This window comes from Triticum aestivum, chromosome 1A (genome assembly GCF_018294505.1).
Source record: "Triticum aestivum cultivar Chinese Spring chromosome 1A, IWGSC CS RefSeq v2.1, whole genome shotgun sequence".
In the NCBI taxonomy this organism is placed as follows: Eukaryota; Viridiplantae; Streptophyta; class Magnoliopsida; order Poales; family Poaceae; genus Triticum; species Triticum aestivum.
Window position 1 is genome coordinate 75,080,077 of NC_057794.1, and position 14,723 is coordinate 75,094,799.

The window sequence follows — 14,723 nt, forward strand, 5'->3', positions numbered from 1 at the left end:
TCATTCTCTTCTCATTCAACATGGTTTAAGGACTAGGCTCTCTTCTTCTGTCAGGTTCATGTGTTACTAATCCGTAGTAGCTTATAGGATTGTTGTTACAAGCCTCAGTTCAGTTTTTACTACTTTTAGTATGTTGCTAGTTGAATCAGAACCTTGATATGATGTTGTTGAGTGGTATTGCAAACTGTTGTGGATGTCTCAAATCTTTTTCTGAGCATTTACAGTTGTTATGTTGTCCAATTTTCCCTAGAAATTCTAATGTCTTTGCATTGTGGTTGTGCTTTCAGATGGCCACTCGTGCTCAAAACCAAGTGGTTCGCCTGACCCGGTGCCTTGATGTGCCCGGTCATACTGCTATGTTAGTCCGGGTAATGATCGAGACGGGTTACCGTTGGTATCCCGAATACACTGTCGAAGAGCAGTTCCGAGACTTTAATCAGAGCCAATATTTCTGCACCGTCAGGATATTTCCTTCTTATCCTGGATCTACCGAGCCCCTCCACTATTCCTATGGACTCGGGGTTACTGTTGAGATGGTTGTGCAGGATGTTGCCTATTCCATGATGACCATCATGCGAGTCCATACTGGCCTGCTTCGGAACACCGACTTCCGTTACATGCCAGCTTCACTTCCGGGGGCGCAAGGGTATCTCCAGGCTATCTATGCTGACTCCACTCAGGAGGACTCACTAACTCGTACCACTGCCGAGATGCTCGAGGATAAGGACTGAGAGAATCGAGCCTTGAGGCTGGAGCTTTTCAACACCCATGCTGATCATTGGGCCACTTTGACTCGGTTTGCACCTGCGGTGCAAGCTGGATGTATGGATACAAGGGATCTGTATCCTGTGAGATTTGCTCTGCCAGACATGGTGGATTGGCATGATGTGGGAGGCATCACCCCTCCCCATGGTCCCCGCAGGCCACCGTTTGTTGGTCCCAGACCTCATCCTAGCCCCTTTGGTCCACAAGCTCCTCAGGACCGTCTGTTCCTGGATGATCACGTTGAACTTCTAGGCTATGGAGGTGACTTCTATGAGGACTACTACGGAGCTGTCTGAGTTAGTAGTAGTATCACTAGTATTGTAATAGTTGTATCTCCACTGTCCTGCGTGACTTGTGGAATATGACTTTGTGTGTAATCAATTCCGGAGGTGTAGACAAATAATGTATAGGAGCTTGGAATGCCTCCGATGAGATGTAACGTCTTTCATCATAGTTGTACTGTAGCCTGGGCTTGTACTAAACTATGTATGGTGTGTATGACCGTTGGTATATATATGGCAGTTCTATATTACCATGACATACGGATGAACATCTCTGCATTCCGTGTTATCCATTACATTCTGCACTTCCTTGCTAAGTTTGAGCCATCCTTATCTAAACCGTTGTCTTGTTTTCTCCTAGGATGGTCAACACCCGCAGCAACCCTGCTGCCCCGGAGCAGGGGGAAGCCAGTGCAGCTAGGGGTGAAAATCTGCCTCACCCGCCTTCTCTGGCCGAAGTGATGCTGGAGGCGGAAAGAAACAAGAGTGAGACTAACCGCTTACTGGAGCGGATTGAGCAGAACACTGCACGCCATCTGCGAAATGACTTGGTGTCAATCAATGACTTTATCAAGCTGTACCCACCAAAGTTTAACCATTCCATCAAGCCCCTCGACGCGGATGACTGGCTTCGCAGCATCACCCACAAGCTACGTTCTGCCAACGTAGCCGAAGCTGATAAGGTTACTTATGCTGCCTATCATCTCGAAGGCCCTGCTAGCCTTTGCTGGGAGAATTTTGAAGCTATGCGCCCGGTCGGCCAAATCACTACTTGGGCTGAATTCAGTGAGGCTTTCCGTGAGCATCACATTCCGGAAGGTCTCATAGATCGCAAGAGGGAGGAGTTCTGCAATTTCACCCAAGGAAGACTAACTGTGGATGCTTATAGTCGTGAATTTGGGAATCTGGCACGTTATGCTCCTGAAGAAGTATCTACCGGCGCTAAGAAGCAGGCAAGGTTCCGCAAGGGACTTAGCCCTGAGCTTCGCCGCGATCTTCGTCTGCACGAGTGCACCTCCTTTCAGAAGTTGGTCAATAAAGCCATCAGTGCTGAGTCAGGCCAGACTGACTATGACGCTTCACGCAAGCACTCACGTGATTTTGGCTCTTCATCCGGCTCTGGAGCTCAGAAGCGTCGGGTGTGGATCCCAAGAACGGCACTGCCACCCAGGTTCATTCCGAGGCCATCCTTTGAGGCGCCTTGTCCCAACCAGCAGTTTGCACCGCCCAAGCCCTATGGTGGCCCCGCTTCTAATGCTGCTCCACGCCCCAATGTGGTGACATGTTTCAAGTGTGGAGAGCCGGGTCACTATAGTCGAGAGTGTCCCCAGAACAACCCCAATCAGTCTGGAAAGTCCGTTGGCCATGGTAAGCCAGCGGGAAAGACATTCTACGCCAAGCCAGTCACCACTGCACGTGGCCATGTCAAGTATGTTTCAGCCGAGGAGGCTCATGAGGATCCTAACGTCGTCCTTGGTATGCTCCTTGTTAATTGCCATCCGGCATCTGTTCTTTTCGATACTGGAGCATCTCATTCATTCATATCCGAGAACTATGCTCGATTGCATAACACGACATTCTGTGACATGCCCTCTACCATGGAAATTCAAACCCCTGGCTCTAGATGGCAAACTTCTAGAGTAAGCCATGGGAACGAAATTCTTGTCGATAGACTTGTCTTCCTTGCATCCTTAATAGCTCTCAAGTCCTCGGACATAAACATCATCTTGGGTATGGACTGGATGTCAGCTCATTATGCTAAGATTGATTGTGCCACTAGAACCGTTCAACTTACTCACCCATCGGGCAAGACAGTCAATGTCTTAACTCGAGTGGCCAAGCGCCAGCTTTACTCCCTAACTGCCAACCCCCTTCCAGACCTTGAGGATGTTCCGGTAGTCCGAGACTTTCCGGATGTCTTTCCAGAAGAACTGCCAGGTGTTCCACCTGACAGGGATGTCGAATTTGTGATAGACCTTGTTCCAGGAACCGTTCCAATTTCTAGGAGACCCTATAAGATGGCACCCTTAGAACTAGCCGAGCTTAAGAACCAACTCGATGAGTCCTTGAAAAGGGGTTTCATCCATCCTAGTTCCTCTCCTTGGGCTTGCCCCGTCCTCTTCGTCAAGAAGAAGGATGAAACGGATCGAATGGTTGTAGATTACCGACCTGTCAACTTGGTCACCATCAAGACCAAGTATCCGCTTCCCAGGATCAACGATCTGTATGATCAGCTCGCTGGATCCTCAGTCTTTTCCAAGATGGATTTGAGGTTGGGCTACCATCAAATCAAAATCAGAAACGGGGACATACCCAAAACAGCCTTTGTTACTCGTTATGGCCAATATGAGTACGCCTTTATGTCCTTCGGTTTAACCAATGCCCCAGCCACCTTATCTCGGTTAATGAACTCGGTCTTCATGGAGTATTTGGATAAATTCGTCGTAGTATACCTCGATGACATACTCATCTACTCCAAGAATGAAGAGGAACATGCCGAACATCTAAGGCTGGTATTGACGAAACTTCGAGAGCATTGCCTTTATGCCAAATTCTCCAAGTGTGAATTTTGGTTGCCAGAAGTGACCTATCTAGGCCATGTAATCTCTGGTAAGGGTATTGCTATCAATCCCGAGCGAGTTCAAGCTGTCCTTGATTGGACTCCACCTGAGACGGTCAAGCAAGTTCGGAGCTTCCTTGGCTTAGCGAGCTACTGCCGCCGCTTCGTCGAGAATTTCTCCAAGGTTGCTAAACCTCTAACTGAACTCCTCAAGAAAGATAAAAAGTTCGAGTGGACTCCACAGTGCGAGTTCAGCTTTCAAGAACTGAAAAGACACCTGACATCTGCTCCCATACTGGTACCACCAGATTTCTCCAAGGACTTTATTATCTATTGCGACGCCTCGCGACAAGGACTAGGTTGCATACTCATGCAAGATCGTCAGGTAATTGCCTATGCTTCACGGCAATTACACCCACATGAGGAAAATTATCCCACACATGATCTAGAGCTTGGAGCTGTAGTCCATGCACTTAAAACTTGGCAACATTACCTCCTCGGTAATCGTTGCGAGATCTTCACCGATCACCAAAGTTTGAAATATATCTTCACCCAACCAGATTTGAATCTCAGGCAATGACGTTGGGTCGAGTTGATCTCGGATTACAACTTAGGAATAACTTACACCCCGGGCAAAGCCAATGTCATGACTGATGCACTAAGCCATAAATCCTATTGCAACAACCTGATGTTACAACAAAGTCAACCACTTCTCCATGAGGAATTTCGTAAGCTTAATCTTCACATTGTTCCTCGAGGATTCCTATCCACCCTGGTGGTGAAGCCTAATCTTATGGATCAGATCATAACCGCCTAGCGGTATGATAAGGGCATATCCCGGATTAAGGAAAACATTGCTAGCGGAGTTGCTAAATGTTTTTCCATGGATGAGCAAGGTGCTGTCTTCTTCGAGAACCGCTTGGTGGTTCCCAAGAAACAACATCTATGCCATTTGATCCTTAAGGAATCTCATGAATCCCCTCTCACCATTCATCCCGGTAGTACTAAAATGTATCAAGACCTACGCCAGAGGTTTTGGTGGACTAGGATGAAGAGAGAAATTGCTCAATACATTGCTAATTGCGACATTTGTCGTCGTGTTAAAGCAGAGCATCAACGGCCTGCTGGCACCCTTCAACCTTTGGCTATTCCTGAGTGGAAATGGGATAAAATCAGTATGGATTTCATCACTGGGTTTCCCAGGACCAAGAGAGGGAATAATGCCATCTTCGTCGTGATCGACCGTCTTTCCAAAGTAGCCCACTTTCTACCTGTTCGTGAGAGTATCACCGCTAGCCAGCTAGCCGACTTATACATCTCCCGAATAGTGTCTCTTCATGGTGTTCCATTGGAAATTAACTCAAACCGTGGGAGTCTCTTCACCTCTCGATTTTGGGAAAGTTTCCAAAATGCTATGGGAACTCGTCTCTCTTGTAGCACCGCCTTACATCCTCAATCAACTGGTCAAGTAGAGCGAGTCAATCAAATTCTGGAAGATATGCTCCGAGCTTCTGTCATCTCGTTCAGAATGGGTTGGGAGAAATGCCTTCCATTCGCGGAGTTTGCTTATAACAATAGTTATCAAGCTAGCTTGGGCAAGGCTCCTTTCGAAGTTCTCTATGGACGAAAATATCGAACGCCTCTTAACTGGTCAGAAACCAGGGAAAGACAACTCTTTGGCCCGGATATGATTCAGGAAGCAGAAGAGCAAGTTCGCGTTATTCGTGCGAAATTGAAAACAGCCCAATCTCGTCAAAAGAGCCAATATGATCGTAGACATAAGCTCATGACTTATGAAGTCGGCGAGAAGGCTTACCTTCGGGTTACTCCGTTAAAGGGAACCCATCGTTTCGGTATCAAAGGCAAATTGGCTCCTCGTTACATTGGACCCTTTCGCATTCTTGCCAAACAAGGAGAAGTTGCCTACCAATTGGAACTACCTTCACATCTTTCCAGAGTTCACGATGTCTTCCATGTTTCTCAACTCAGGCGTTGCTTCGTGGATCCCATCCATGGAGTGGACCACGAAACGCTTGATCTACAAGATAACCTCTCATACCGGGAATATCCCGTTCGTATCCTTGATCAAGCCGAGCGTACCACCCGACGCCATAATATCAAGTTTCTCAAGGTTTAATGGTCACACCATTCCGAGGAAGAGGCCACTTGGGAAAGGGAGGATCGTCTTCGACTTGAGTACCCCACCTTCTTTCCAGAGGATCCTAAATCTTGGGACGAGATTCTTTTGAGTGGGGGTGAGTTGTCACACCCTAGCTAGTTCAAGCATTAGAGTGTGCATCATGTTTAAATTCCTCTTAAATTTGAAATGGGGATGACAGAACCCCCAGCACCCCCCCGGAACAACTAGGGTTTACTAAAAAAAATTCAATGAACCTGAAATGCCCTTCTAAAAAGCCCACCCTTTTTGTTTTGGGTTAAAACCCCTGACAAAAATGGTGCACATTTTTCTAGGACATCTTAAGGTCATTGGATTAATCCTTATAGTATTTGCATTTGGGAATTTAAATGCTATAAAATATTTTAAATGCTCAAATAATCATAAACTAAAATGTTTGTTGTTGGATATATTCTAAGCAGTAGCCATGATTAATTTTATGATTTATGGAAATGCCCTCGCATTTTTAATAAAGCCCTGAAGCTACAGAAATAATAGAATAAATAAAAAACAAAAAGAAAGAGAGAGAGAGAGGAACTTACCTGGCGCAGCCCACCTAAACCACCAGCCGGCCCACCTGGCGGCCTAGCACTGTGCTGGCCCGTGCCAGCCAGCTGCTTCTTCCCCGCCAGGCGGACAGGGAGGTGACGCCGGCGTGCCCGAGCTCGCCACAGCGCCACCTGCTTGCCGCCCACACCCCTGGACGCCTGGACGCCTCCACCTCGCACACCGAAGCCCCTGGACACGCCATTCCCCCCTGCCTCTCTCCCTTCGCCGTTCCCCACCATGGCCGACGCCCTGTCACTGCACCGTCATCGTAGCCGCGCCCTCCGTCATCCTCGCGCCGCGCCATCGTGTCCACGAGCTCCGCCGTCGTCGATTACATTGAGTAGGCCAAGCCCCGAGCGCTCGCTCGCCCCGGAGACGCTGCACCGAGATCGTCCTCAACTCCGGCCACCGAAGATCCCCTTCGCCGTCCCCGCCGCATCAGCTCATCCCCGATCTCGCCGACTGCCTCGACGAGACCCCCGTGAGCTCAGCCACCTCCCCACCCTCTCCGTTCTCTCTCTCTCTCGAGCCCCGTAGCGACTGCACGTAGATCACCCACATGCACCGCCACGGAGCTCGTCGCCGACGAGGCTCCGGCCACCCAATGGCCGCGCCACCCTGTCCACTAGTCCTACCGCACCCCCAGGAGCCCAACGCACCAAACCACGCGCCTCCCCGTGCCCCCTAGCGACTAGTTCAACCTCACCTGAGCTCTGGCCGCCGCCAAACTCGTCGCCGGCGCCGTTTCCGGCCACCCCAGCTCCACCCACTGCCACCACTCGACGCGGCTCCCTCCCCGCATCACGTAGATGGTCTCCGCCGTCCTTTTGGTCGCCGAAGTGCAAATCTCGCGCTGCTCCGCCGCGTCTGGCCTCGCCGGTGGCTAAACGCCGGCGAGTTGACCCTGTTTGACCCCGTGTGGGCCCAGGTTGACCCCCCTGAGTCTATGACAGGTGGGGCCGGCCTGCTAATTAGTTTAGGATTAGTTTTAACTAATTTTAATTAGTTTAGTCACTGACATGTGGGCCCAGGCCCCACTGACAGTTAATTAGCTGAGACACTGACAGACAGGGCCCACCAGTCAGGTTTGACCTGGCCGACCCAGTTGACCCGCTGACATCACACCTATGTCATGCTAACCCATTAATTCAATTACTGGAATTATTCTTATATAGGAAATTCCAGAAAATAGCCAAAACTTCTAAAAATCATAGAAAATCAACCATAGCTCCAAATCAAACAATTTATATATGAAAAATGATCAGAAAAATTCAATCTATCCATCTGTAATGGTTTCATGCATGACAAAACAAGTTAACCTTGTTGTTTAAGAAGAATAAGATAATGCACTAATAAGGCCATGTTAAATGAGCTAACATTTGAATCTTTGATTCAAATGAGTTCATTCCTTCCTGTTTTAGCTTCCATTAGGCCAAGACACATTCATTTCTGCCATGTCATGGCATGCATCATATTGTTGCATATTGTCATGTGTTGATTATGTTTCGGTCTGTCTTTCGTGGTAGGTTCTGCCTCCGAGGATAACCCCGAGTATCCGTCTGAAGGGCAGTACCCTACTACCACTACATCAGGAAAGCAACCCATTGATCATTCCGATACAAACCCTTGTTCTCGCTTCTGCTCTTGTTTACTACATTAAGACAACACGATTCAAACTGTTGTGTGCTATGGTAGTTGAACCCTTATCCTCTGCATGACATGTCATTGCCACAGTAAAGATGACAAGCTAGCCTCCTCTTGCAACATTTTCCACAGACTTGCCAAACTCATTACTAATTAATACAAACCAGAAAATTGTTCTTTAAACGATGCAATACCACCTCAGGAATTCTTGCAAAATTAGTTTTACCCCCATTATCCACAACTGGCAGGTGACCTTGGAGGTAAATGGACTCAAATACAAAATATCATACCACCAAGTAGAGTCATGTAGCATGTGTTAAATCCAAGAAATACTAACCCCTGTCAAGTATTTGGCTTTTATAAAAAGTTGCCATGTTTTTATTTCGACTTTAAGTCTCTACACACCACTTGCACACTAGGCTAATGTTCAATTTGGACAGGTTCTTCACAGAAAGACCTTCTTTTTCTTGGGTCGATGGATCAATGCCCACTATACCAGATGATATCTTCTTTTAGTAGCACCACACTGCCACATGAATGACGCCATAATTTTTTGTAGTTGCACAAAGTTATTTTGTGCATGAGAAACATGGACATTTGATAGATTGGTCAAAACAACATTAGTCGGTGTTACTCTGCCCCTAATTGAAGTAGATCCACCTATCTAGACTTCGAGCATTTTATTCAACTTGTCTTCCACAAACCTCCACTCAGACATGTTTATTTTACTGACTATAACTATTGGGGAATGCAGTAATTTCAAAAAAAAATCCTACGCACACGCAAGATCCATCTAGGTGATGCATAGCAACAAGAGGGGAGAGTGTTGTCCACGTACCCTCGTAGACCGTAAGCGAAAGTGTTATGACAACGTGGTTGATGTAGTCGTACGTCTTCATGATCCGGTCGGTCTTAGCACCAAAGATACGGCACCTCCGCGATCTGCAGATGTTCAGCTCGGTAACATCCTACAAACTCTAGATCCAGCTGAGGTCGAGGGAGAGTTGCGTCAGCACGATGACGTGGTGACGGTGATGATGAAGCTACTGGCGCAAGGCTTCGCCTAAGCACTGCAACAATATGACCGAGGTGGAAATCTGTGGAGGGGCACCGCACACGGCTAAACAATCAACTTGTGTGTCTATGGGGTGCCCCCCTCATTCCTATATAAAGGAGTGGAGGACGGGAAGGGCCGGCCCTCTCATGGCGCGCCCAAGGGGGGAGTCCTACTCCCGGTGGGAGTAGGATTCCCCCTTCCCTAGTTGGAGTAGGAGAGGAAGGAAGGAGGAGAGAGGGAGAAGGAAAGGGGGACCGGCCCCTACCTCAATTCGGATTGGGTTTGGGGGGCCGGGGTGCCCCCGCTTTGGCCGCCTCCTCCTCTCTCCCACTAAGGCCCAATAAGGCCCATACACTACCCGAGGGGTTCCGGTAACCTCCCGGTACTCCGGTAAATGCCCGAACTCACCCGGAACCATTCCAATGTCCAAACATAGCCTTCCAATATATCGATCTTTATGTCTTGACCATTTCGAGACTCCTCGTCATGTCCGTGATCACATCCCGGACTCCGAACAACCTTCGGTTCATCAAAACACATAAACTCATAATACCAATCATCATCGAACATTAAGCGTGCGGACCCTACGGGTTTGAGAACTATGTAGACATGACCGAGACTCATCTCTGGTCAATAACCAATAGCGGAACCTGGATGCTCATATTGGTTTCTACATATTCTACGAAGATCTTTATCGGTCAAACCGCATAACAACATACATTGTTCCCTTTGTCATCGGTATGTTACTTGCCCGAGATTCGATCGTCGGTATCTCAATACCTAGTTCAATCTCATTATTGGCAAGTTTCTTTACTTGTTCCGTAATGCATCATCCCGCAACCAACTCATTAGTCACAATGCTTGCAAGGCTTATAGTGATGTGCATTACCGAGAGGGCCCAGAGATACCTCTCCGAAACACGGAGTGACAAATCCTGATCTCGATCTATGCCAACTCAACAAACACCATCGGAGACACCTGTAGAGCATCTTTATAATCACCCAGTTACGTTGTGACGTTTGATAGCACACTAAGTGTTCCTCCGGTATTTGGGAGTTTCATAATCTCATAGTCATAGGAACATGTATAAGTCATGAAGAAAGTAATAGCAATAAACTAAACGATCATTATGCTAAGCTAACAGATGGGTCTTGTCCATCACATCATTCTCTAATGATGTGATCCCGTTCATCTAATGACAACACATGCATACGGTCAGGAAACTTAACCATCTTTGATTAACGAGCTAGTCAAGTAGAGGTATACTAGGGACACATTGTTTTGTCTATGTATTCACACATGTATCAAGTTTCCGGTTAATACAATTCTAGCATGAATAATATTCATTTATCATGATATAAGGAAATATAAATAAAAACTTTATTATTGCCTCTAGGGCATATTTCCTTCAGTCTCCCACTTGCACTAGAGTCAATAATCTAGTTCACATCGCCATGTGATTTAACACCAATAGTTCACATCACCATGTGATTAACACCCATAGTTCACATCGTCATGTGACCAACACCCAAAGGGTTTACTAGAGTCAATAATCTAGTTCACATCGCTATGTGATTAACACCCAAAGAATACTAAGGTGTGATCATGTTTTTCTTGTGGGAGAAGTTTAGTCTACAGGTCTGCAACATTCAGATCCGTATGTATTTTGCAAATTTCTATGTCTACAATACTCTGCATGGTGCTACTCTAGGTAATTGCTCCCACTTTCAATATGTATCTAGATCGAGACTTAGAGTCATCCAGATCGGTGCCAAAGCTTGCATCAACATAAATCTTTACGATGAACTCTTTGTCACCTCCATAACCGAGAAACATATCCTTATTCTACTAAGGATAATTTTGACCGCTGTCCAGTGATCCACTCCTGGATCACTATTGTGCCCTCTTGCCAAACTCATGGTGAGGTACACAATAGGTTTGGTACACAGCGTAGCATACTTTATAGAACCTATGACTGAGGCATGGGGAATGAATTTTCATTCTCTTTCTATTTTCTGCCATGGTCGGGTTTTGAGTCTTTACTCAACTTCACACCTTGCAACACAGGCAAGAACTCCTTCTTTGACTGTTCCATTTTGAACTACTTCAAAATCTTGTGAAAGGTATGTACTCATTGAAAAACTTATCAAGCGTTTTGATCTATCTCTCTAGATCTTGATTCTCAATATGTAAGCAGCTTCACCGAGGTCTTTCTTTGAAAAAATCCTTTCAAACACTCCTTTATGATTTCCAGAAAATTCTACATCTATTCTGATTAACAATATGTCATTCACATATACTTATCAGAAAGGCTGTAGTGCTCCCACTCACTTTCTTGTAAATACAGGCTTCACCACAAGTCTGTATAAAACCATATGCTTTGATCACCTTATCAAAGCATATATTCCAACTCCGAGATGCTTGCACTAGTCCATAGATGGATCGTTGGAGCTTGCACATTTTGTTAGCACCTTTAGGATTGAAAAAACCTTCTAGTTGCATCATATACAACTCCTCTTTAATAAAACCATTAAGGAATGTAGTTTTGACATCCATTCGCCAGATTTCATAAAATCTGGTAATTGCTAACATGATTCGGACAGACTTTAAGCATCGATACGGGTGAGAAAATATCATCATAGTCAACACCTTGAACTTTGTCAAAAACCTTTTTTGAAAAGTCGAGCTTTGTAGATAGTAACACTACTATCAGTGTCCGTCTTCCCCTTGAAGATCCATTTATTCTCAATGGCTTGCCGATCATTGGGCAAGTCTATCACAGTCCATACTTTGTTCTCATACATGGATCCTATCTCATATTTCATGGCCTCAAGCCATTTCGCGGAATTTGGGCTCATCATCGCTTCCTCATAGTTCATAGGTTCGTCATGGTCAAGTAACATGACCTCCAGAACAGGATTACCGTACCACTCTAGTGCGAACCTTACTCTGGTTGAGCTACGAGGTTCGGTAGTGACTTGATCTAAAGTTTCATGATCATCATCATTAACTTCCTCACTAATTGGTGTAGGCATCACTAGAACTGATTTCTGTGATGAATACTTTCCAATTCGGGAGAAGGTACAATTACCTCATCAAGTTCTACTTTCTTCCCACTCACTTCTTTCGAGAGAAACTCCTTTCCTAGAAAGGATCCATTATTAGCAACAAAGATCTTGCCTTCGGATCTGTGATAGAAGGTGTACCCAACATTTTCTTTTTGGGTATCCTATGAAGACACATTTCTCTGATTTGGGTTCGAGCTTATCAGGTTGAACCTTTTTCACATAAGCATCGCAACCCCAAACTTTAAGAAACAACAGCTTAGGTTTCTTGCCAAACCACAGTTCATATGGTGTCGTCTCAACGGATTTAGATGGTGCCCTATTTAACATGAATGCAGATGTCTCTAATGCATAGCCCCAAAACGACAGTGGTAAATCCATAAGAGACATCATAGATCGCACCATATCAAATAAAGTATGGTTATGATGTTCGGACACACCATTACGCTGTGGTGTTCCAGGTGGCGTGAGTTGTGAAACTATTCCACATTGTTTTAAATGAAGACCAAACTCGTAACTCAAATATTCGTCTCCGCAATCAGATCGTAGAAACTTTATTTTCTTGTTACCATGATTTTCCACTTCACTCTAAAATTCTTTGAACTTTTCAAATGTTTCAGACTTATGTTTCATCAAGTAGATATACCCATATATTCTCAAATCATCTGTGAAGGTCAGAAAATAACGATACCCGCCGTGAGTCTCAACACTCATCGGAGCGCATACATCAGTATGTATTATTTCCAATAAGTCAGTTGCTTGCTCCATTGTTCCGGAGAACGGAGTTTTAGTCATCTTGCCCATGAGGCATGGTTCGTAAGCATCAAGTGATTCATAATCAAGTGATTCCAAAAGCCCACTAGCATGGAGTTTCTTCATGCACTTTACACCAATATGACCTAAACGGCAGTGCCACAAATAAGTTGCACTATCATTATTAACTTTGAATCTTTTGGCTTCAATATTATGAATATGTGTATCACTACGATCGAGATTCAATAAACCATTTATATTGAGTGTATGACCATAGAAGGTTTTATTCATGTAAATAGAACAACAATTATTCTTTGACTTAAATGAATAACCTTATTGCAATAAACATGATCCAATCATATTCATGCTCAACGCAAACACCAAATAACATTTATTTTAGGTTCAACATTAATCCTGAAGGTAAAGGGAGTGTGCGATGGTGATCTTATCAACCTTGGAATCACTTCCAACACACATCATCACCTCGCCCTTAACTAGTCTCTGTTTATTTGGCAACTCACGTTTCAAGTTACTACTCTTAGCAACTCAACTAGTATCAAATACCAAGGGGTTGCTATAAACACTAGTAAAGTACACATCAATAACATGTATATCAAATATACCTTTGTTCACTTTGCCATCTTTCTTATCCGCCAAGTATCTAGGGCAGTTCCACTTCCAGTGACCATTTCCTTTGCAGTAGAAGCACTTAGTTTCAGGCCTGGGTCTAGCTTTGGGTTTCTTCATGCGAGTGGAAACTTGCTTGTCATTCTTCTTGAAGTTCCCTTTCTTCCCTTGCCCTTTAACTTGAAACTAGTGGTCTTGTCAACCATCAACACTTGATGCTTTTCTTGATTTCTACCTTCGCTGATTTCAGCATCGCGAAGAGCTCGGGAATCGTTTCCATTATCCCTTGCATATTATAGTTCATCATGAAGTTCTAGTAACTTGGTGATAGTGACTAGAGAACTCTGTCAATCACTATCTTATCTACAAGATTAACTCCCACTTAATTCAAGTGATTGTAGTGCTTAGACATTCTGAGCACATGCTCACTGGTTGAGCTATTCTCCTCCATCTTGTAGGCAAAATACTTGTCAGAGGTCTCATACCTGTCGACTCGGGCTTGAGTCTGAAATACCAATTTCAACTCTTGGAACATCTCATATGCTCTGTGGCATTTCAAAACATTTTTGAAGTCCCGGTTCTAAGCCGTAAAGCATAGTGCACTAAACTATCAAGTAGTCATCATACCGAGCTTGTCAAACGTTCATAACGTCTGTATCTGCTGCTGCTGCAATAGTTCTGTCGCCTAGCGGTGCATCAAGGACATAATTCTTCTGTGCAGCAATGAGGATAATCCTCAGATCAAGGACCCAGTCCGCATCATTGCTACTATCATCTTTAAACTTAGTTTTCTCTAGGAACATATCAAAAAATAAAACAGGGGAGCTATACGCGAGCTGTTGATCTACAACATAGTTTGCTAATACTATCAAGACTAAGTTCATGATAAATTAAAGTTCAACTAATCATATTACTTAAGAACTCCCACTTAGATAGACATCCCTCTAATCATCTAAGTGATCACATGATCCATATCAACTAAACCATGTTCGATCATCACGTGAGATGGAGTAGTTTTCAATGGTGAACATCACTATGTTGATCATATCTACTATATGATTCACGCTCGACCTTTCGGTCTCAGTGTTCTGAGGCCATATCGGCATATGCTAGGCTCGTCAAGTTTAACCCGAGTATTCTGCATGTGCAAAACTGGCTTGCACCCGTTGTATGTGAACGTAGAGCTTATCACACCCGATCATCACATGGTGTCTCAGCACGATGAACTATAGCAACGGTGCATACT